Genomic DNA, 8,022 nt, shown 5'->3' with positions numbered 1-8,022 from the left:
GTATTTATTTCTTCCCTTCGCCTTCTAAAATTTATATTTGTAGCATGTAATTGAAGGTACAGTAATCTAGTTATATACAACAATGTGTGTATATATATATATATATATATATACATACACACACACATCCCTCCACAGGGTCCAAACCTGTGCCAGGGTGAGTGGCTTGGTGAGTTGAGCTTTATTGGATTCAATCCCATTTGCCCCCTTGGGAATGCATCTTAGGGCACAATTTGCAGCCTGTGGATCAAGTCCAAATTCATACAGAAGAGCCTGCTGTGACCCGTCTTTCACGTACATACCCTGCATCTCTACCAAAGTGAAGCTCTCAGTGCTTTGAAAGGAAAGGGTGATTGCAGCCCTCTGTGCCCTTGCACCTGTGGGTTTGTCCAGCTTGTCTGTGCCTTCCCTTACTCTAGTGCTCTTGGTTGAACTCCTCAATCATTAAGACCCTCCTTAAGCAAATCTTCCTCAAGTTTTCCTGATTTGAACACTTCTCCCTTTGTGCCCACCCACCCCCCCACCCCCAGTCTGAGTAGACACCTCTGTCCTAGCCATGATACAGTTGTCTCTTCTGTTCTGCCTCTTCTGTTAGCTTTGGACACAGAAGAAGTCACAGACCCAGAGAATGGAGCATCTTGGATCCTAGGCAAGGTCATCTTTATCATGTAAGTTTGTTAACACTGCACAGTTCCTTGTGAAATGTAGTCACTCCATAAAGAAACTGCCAACCAGAGCTGCTCAAGGCCAAACCACTGGAACAGCAATGATCTTCCTACTATATATTATGTGTGCATGACACATTTGCCTGTGTGCTGCCTGGTTTACACCGTTCCCAGGGCCTGACTGATGAGTGCTGTAACTATCTGTTGACCCATTTATTGGCTGTGACTCATGGTTCCCTTCCTGCCCTAACACAGAACGAAGTCCGTGGAGATGTGGGAATCTGGGGTGTGTCGTGGGGGAAGAGCAGTTGGTGGCTAGACAGAGTGTTCCAACAGCAAGAGGAGGGGATACAGGGCTTGTTTAACAACAATCTTTTAAACTGCAGATGGATCTCAGGACCTGGGCTCAACGGACTTATGACTCGTCAGATCTTGGTCCCCTGCTTCTAGCCTGTGAGAGGAAAGTGGAGTGGGACATTTTAGAGGCTCAGCTAAACTCTTTTCATATTCAACAGCCAGGACTCATTCACATGGTCTTAAAGTAACCACAAGGAGCCTGGGTAAATGTAGTCTTCTTATGTGAGGAGGATTTGTGAGCATTTTAGCAGATCTTGCCACAATAGTCATATGTCAATAGATTTATAAGAGTCGGACAAATAAGTTTGTGAACTCATCCTAGAAAAAGTACTACATATCTCATTTCTGAGTACCACTGCAGTCACCTGCAAAGTACCTCCGTTGGGAAGGTATGCTCAAATGCCAGCACCTAGTCCACCCTTCAAAGCAATTTTGGAACTTGTTTTCTGGAATGGCCATCAGAGCTGTCACTGTATTACCTTTGACACTGTGGATGTTACCAAAATATCTTCCTTTCATTATTTACTTTATCTTTGGGTTAAGAAGTCATAGAAGTCAGATCAGGTGAGTAGGAAGGATGTTCCAATACAGTTATTCGTTTACTGTAGACTAAAATCTTCCTCACAGGCAGTGTTTTGTGAGCTGATCATTGTTGTGATGCAAGAACCATGAGTTATTGGTGAACCATTCAGGTTGTTTTGTCTAACTTTTCACCTAGCCTTTTTAGCACCTCCAAATAGTAAACTTGGTTAACTATTTGTCCAGTTAGTACAAAGTCATGAATAATGATATCCAAAAAACATTAGCAACATTATTTTGACTCTTGATTTGGACAGATTGAACGTTTTTGGTGATGAGAATTGGCTGACTTCCATTGTGCACTTTGACACTTTGTTATAGTGTTGTATTGGTACACCCATGTTTCATCACCAGTGATAACACAGCCCAAAATGTCATCTTGCCTCTCCAAAACATAATCTTAGACTCTCCTTTCCCTTGTTCATCAGTGAGCTCTTTCAGGACTATTTTTATAAACACCTTTCTCATGCCAAGATTGTCAGTTAAGATTTTCGTATTTATCTACCAATGTTTACCTGGTCTACTATGCTTCTCACAATCAGCTGATTATTTTGATGCACAACTTGATACGTTTTTGCAGTATTTTCATCAGTTCTACTTATTACTGGCTGCCCTGACCTCTCTGCATCAGTAATGCTTTCTCTTCCCACAGAAAAATGTTTAACCCATTTATTTACTGCTGTTTTCTTCATGACATTATCCTTTTAAACTTGGGGGCTAACATATCTCTGATTTCACTTCCACTCTTTCTAAGTTTAATAAGAAATTTAATGTATGTTTATTGCTCTAATTCAAGCTCCAACATTCTTGCAATGGCACACAAAAACATACAGCAATGAAGCCAGGTAAATGCAATGATATGCATCTCTGAGAATAGAGGATTTCCAGAAGAAAGCGTGGGTTGCCTTGTGCGGAACACCATTCAGAAAATATGCAGGAAGGTGACCAAGAAGGGTAGGGGACCATTATATTTAGCACCATAGAGGTTGCTGATGATCTTAGTGGAACCAGTGTCCTTTAGGCGCTGGGAACAGAAGCCAGGTGGATGGCTTCTGGGAGAATAGGAGTTGAGGAGGTGAGGCATCAAGGATATATATATATTTATGATTAAGGAGAATAAAAAAATTACCCAGGTTATTAACAATGGTGGTCTGTGAAATGTGGGAACAGGCTCATTCTGGAAAGTCTTTCCTCTATTTTGTGGCCACTGAAAGCTCTATTCTCTGTTAACACATTGGTTACTTACGAGTTGAAGATAGATTTTTTTGAAATAACAGAGCTAAGTGCTGAGGGGCACTGTGTGTGTTGTGACATGTCCTCGACACTTGGAGAGGGAGTTTGTATCTCTGTGTGAGATGACTCTCTGCTTATGCAGGTGAGTGCTTAGGGCCTTCTCGGGTCTTTCTTAGCACATTTACCACCCTGAGTATGCTCACTATCCTGTGCATGCTGAAAGTATGGGCAGTTCATTCCCTAGGTTTTACTTTTTTTCCCTTTTTCTTTTTTTAGAGACAAGGTCTTGCCCAGAGCAAAATACAATGGCCCAATTACAGCTCACTGCAGCCTCAAACTCCTGGGCTTAAGCAATCCTCCTGCCTCAGCATCTTGATTAGCTGGGACTACAGGTACCTACCACCATGCCTAGATAATTGTTTAATTTTTATTTTAATTTTTTTTTAGAGACAAGGTCTCACTGTTTTTCCCAGGCAGTTCTCCAACTTCCAGACTCAAGTTATCCTACCACTTTGGCCTTCAAAAGTGCTAGGATTGCAATGTGAACTACCGTGCCTGAATACCTCTCCATTCTCTGCCTTAAAACTTTGAACACAGATGTTTCAGAATGAAGAAAATTTTAGGTTTTATTATAGAAAGGTAATACAGGACATTGTATGCATTATATAACTCTCCTTTACCAAATCTGGGGCCATAATTATGCACATTAGCACATCTGCAGCAGGGCACAAATATTTACTCTAAATGGGATTTATTATAAATTGTTCCAGTTAGATCAGGTCAGGTTTTGCTGCCAAATGAGTTATGGAACTTAAGTTTTTGTACTGTTTGAATTTAAAAATCTCAGATGAGATTATGGATCTAATAGAGGAATGCTTATTAGAACAAAGAACCTGTTTTAATAACCTAAGCAACCTGACTCTGAGGGTTGAGGAAGAATGAAGTTCATAAAATGCTTAGCACAGCGCTATCAGCTCACAGGTGAAGGTGATGGTGGTGGTACATGTCTAAGTGAAGGGTAAGGAAGAGATGGCAGAAGAGGGAAAGAGTAGGGAAATGTTTAGGAGATGGAAAAGAAGACTTGATTAGAAATAGTAGCTGGTTGATATAATGACCATATGTATGTATAGTCATTATCTTGTCAACTTCCTAATGTTTTTATGAGACTGCAAAAAGTGATGATTCTTGTTTTTCCTGCTCAGTTAAGTGAGGCATCGCTAGGGGCTGACATTGCTGCTTCTTGCTTACATTGAGCTGTTTCTTTGAATCAGACTGCAACTGGTCAAGGTATCATTTTCATACAGTATCTTATCTTAGGAGGTATCCAGACTTAATACCCATCAAGATCAATAACACTGGTTATTTCTCTGGACCACTGAAAACAGGTAGATAGTTGTTACTTTAGAGATTCCATATCAGTGCCTAAAAGTGATTGGGGGTGGAGGGGTGTCTCTACTTTCCCATGGAAGAGAGAGGCCAAGCTTTGAAAGGATGAGAAAGAAAAGTTCAGAGAAGCCCCTGAGAAAATAAGTTCAAGGTCTATTAACACTTCCCTTAGAAGGAGGATTTCCTGGAAGTATTAGGTGTGTCTGTCTAGGAAGAAGCTGGTCACATAGAAGATCCTGCCCTTTTTTTTTTTTTTGGTAGTTTTTTTTTTTTTTTTTTTGGCTGGGGCTGGGTTTGAACCTGCCACCTCCAGTACATGGGGCTGGTGCCCTACTCCTTTGAGCCACAGGTGCCACCCAAAGATCCTGCCATTTTTAAGAAAATCTCATAGTTCCATAATGAGCATATGCTAGAAAATACCATCTCCATCCCTATCCCCAGAGTCTTCCATGGCTTAAAGATCATGAGGTCCAGAGAGATTCAACCACATGTCTAGGTTGAAGAAGAGGTTATTGGTAGAATTTGGTACAATACTGAAGAGATGCATATGATTTGATTGATTGGGGGAGATGGTCAAAATTCAGGGTAAGAATAGGAATCAGTGCCAGACCTTGAGAATGGAGGATTGAATCGGTGGCCAAGTGCATAGAGGTCCAACAGTATTTGTAATGTCTTCTGAGCCAAGTGGTACCAAGAAGTCAAGTAGAGATAAAGATTAGGAACTGAGCTGCCCTGAAAGTGTAAGCATGTTACTTCACTCTTATCCACACAGAAGAAAGCCAGTTACCCCAGTCAAAGCTAGTACCTTCCAGAGCCTGTATTTGAAGACTGAGTTCTATGTGAAAAGAAGAACTAGCTAGGATGAAGCTGGAAGAGCCCTAAGTCATTTGGTAAAGACATAAAATGACTTGTTTCTACACTTAATATTTTTAATTTAGGAGAAAATGCAATAAGCTATCCTGGGACATGGAGTGCCCCTCCTTGGGGGTTGATCTGAGCACACCCTGAAGGTGTAGCAGAGGGTAGGAAAGGTGATGTATTTCTGGAGTCCCTAATACATGCTTAGTTCTCTAAATGTTATTGCTGGATCTTATAGTAAGATTTTTATATATTTAGCTTCATAAGAAAGTTTTATTTCTTCCTTTCCAATATGTAGACCATTTTTTTTTCTTCTTATGTCTTTGTTATCTCATGTTCTTGCTTTAAGTAGGACTTTCTAGTTTGATGTTGAGTAGAAATGGTGAGGGGAGCATCTTATCTTATTCCTGATGTTAGGGGGAAGGCATTAGTTTATCCTCATTGACAATGATGTTAGCTATAATTTTAAAGGTGTTCTTTATCAAGTTGAGGAAGTACTCTCCTATTCCTTATTTGCTAAGATTTTGTTTTTATCATGAATTGTTGTTATATTTTGTCAAATGCCTTTTCTGCATTTATCTCTATAATTACATGATTTTATTAGGATATTGATATGGATTGTATTAATTGATTTTCAAATGTTGGCCAGCTTTGTATACCTGGAATAAATCCCAATTGGTATTGTTGTATAAATCTTTTTATACATTATTTGATTCAATTTGCTAATATTTTGCTGATAGGTTTTACATCTATTTTTTTGAGACATACTATTCTGTAACAAAAAGCAAAGCTGTAATGCAGATATTACTCTTAACTTCTTCTTTTGTATGACTGTTGGAATCTCCTAGTAATGCCACCTTAGTGTTTGTGATGTTGCACCTCTGGGATTGCATGGGTTTTCCTGCAAGTTCTTCTTTATTCTCCTGGAGTTCACATACTTGTATTCTTAGCACTATATATTTAATTAGCACTGATTTCAAGTTGGTAGTGATTTTACTTTTCTTGACTGTGCCAAGTGTTTCTACATTGTGCTTGTCATAGTTTTATAGCCAGAATTGTGGCACAAGATAGAGCATGTTGCCCATTACGCCATGGCTCTAAATACATACATTCATATGGTGCATTATTGGTCACACCTCCCAGATACTCTTTATTTCTTTTTATTCTAATTTATAGATGATGATGATGATAGTAATGGTAATAAAGGTAAGGCTGGCATATATCATAATGACAAATCAAAGTCATATATCTAAGGCTAGACAATAAATCATAGTATTCGCACATCATTTCCATGCTGAGGGGCATGCACAATTGTGCTCATGTTGAGTAGTGATCAGATGGGCCCTCCCTTCACCTTGTAATCTGCCTGCCTACAGGGGACAGTGCCCCAGCTTGCACTGGGGCCAGCTAAGGGGTTTCCTCCTTCCCCTGCACACTCCATTGCCCTCCTGACCACTGCCTCAGGTGTGTGACCTAGTTTGTGGCCTATTTGATGGTAGCGTATATCCCATGAGTTCAATATTGGCAAGATATGTGATGTGATTGTTTCCTTCATCTGAGTTGTAATGGGAATCTTACCTGGGCTTCATTCCTTCTAAGGGTACCCCAGCCTTTACATTCACTTATGAGAACTCCTGAAGGTGACTTTTCAAAGTGAAAGCACAGATTCCTCTTTGACACATCTTACTCCTATATTTGTTTTTCCCTAATCTTCCCACTTAGCCTTTCCTCCATCTTTTACAATGTGGCCTGTCTGTGACCTGTTGTGGAAGTTTCCCCCATGTTATTTTACCAGAGTTTATGTTATCATATTTATAATGCCAAGTCTCTATGAGGGCAGCTTGTTTATTTCCAGTTTTTACTGTGTGTAAAATGTGACTTTTGTGCTCAGTACATCAAGGCACTCTGGGTGCTACTTTAGCATCAGCCACCCCTAAGAGGAGAGTCTTTTAGCTCATCCTGCTGATGGCAGAGAGTTTCGGTTCTGTCACTGTTTTCCTACACTGTGCTGTGCTAGTCAGGTGTGAGCCTAATGCAGCACAGTGGGAGAGGACACGATAGGGGGATTTCCTTTAGCTTGTTCTCATGAAATGTTCATATTCTCCAGAATATACTTCCTAAGAAAATATTAATACAGAAATAGCTGCACACTTACATATTGTATAATGTTTGCATACATTTCAGCCATATGGATTTTATGTGTCTGTTTCAGTTTTGTGTCTCTTTTGGAGACACCTGGGTGACTGAAAAAAATATTTTCTGTGGTCCCACCTAGAATTACATGCAGGAAAGATAAGTTGGTACTTGTGATTTCATTCAACTATGTCATTTTCCTTGATTTATACTTTGGAAAATGAAGATTAATTTTTCCTGCTCCTACTGTGGAATTTCACCTTTAGAAAAATATGACTTTCCAGTGGTTTTAGAACAGTGATCCACTGATGCTATTATTTCTTGACTATTATTGCAAATTCATGTTATCTATATACTCCTGCCTTTCCTAAAAAATTGCAGCCCCCTAAATAATAATAAATAATGCAGAAAGTAATGTAGTCTTATGCCTTCAATTCACAGATGATAAAGAGATGCAACTTGACCACTGTTACAATGCTATACATTTGTATTTTTTTTGTTATTTTATTTTTATTTATTTATCTATTTTTTTATTAAATCATAGGTGTGTACATTAGTGCAATCAAGGGGTACAATGTGCTGGTTTCATACACAATCTGAAATATTTTCATCAAACTGTTTAATATAGTTTTCATGGCATTTTCTTAGTTATTGTATGTAGACATTTGTATTCTGCATTTAGTAAGTTTCACCTAGACCCATTCTAAGATGCACCGTAGGTATGACCCCACCAATTACCCTCCCTCCACTCCAACCTCCCCCCTCCCCTACCCTCCCTTGGCCCTTTCCCCATATTCTTGTGCTATAGTTG

This window comes from Nycticebus coucang, chromosome 8 (genome assembly GCF_027406575.1).
Source record: "Nycticebus coucang isolate mNycCou1 chromosome 8, mNycCou1.pri, whole genome shotgun sequence".
NCBI lineage: Eukaryota > Metazoa > Chordata > Mammalia > Primates > Lorisidae > Nycticebus > Nycticebus coucang.
The sequence above is the reverse complement of the archived record's forward strand: the minus strand, read 5'-3'. Positions refer to the sequence as shown.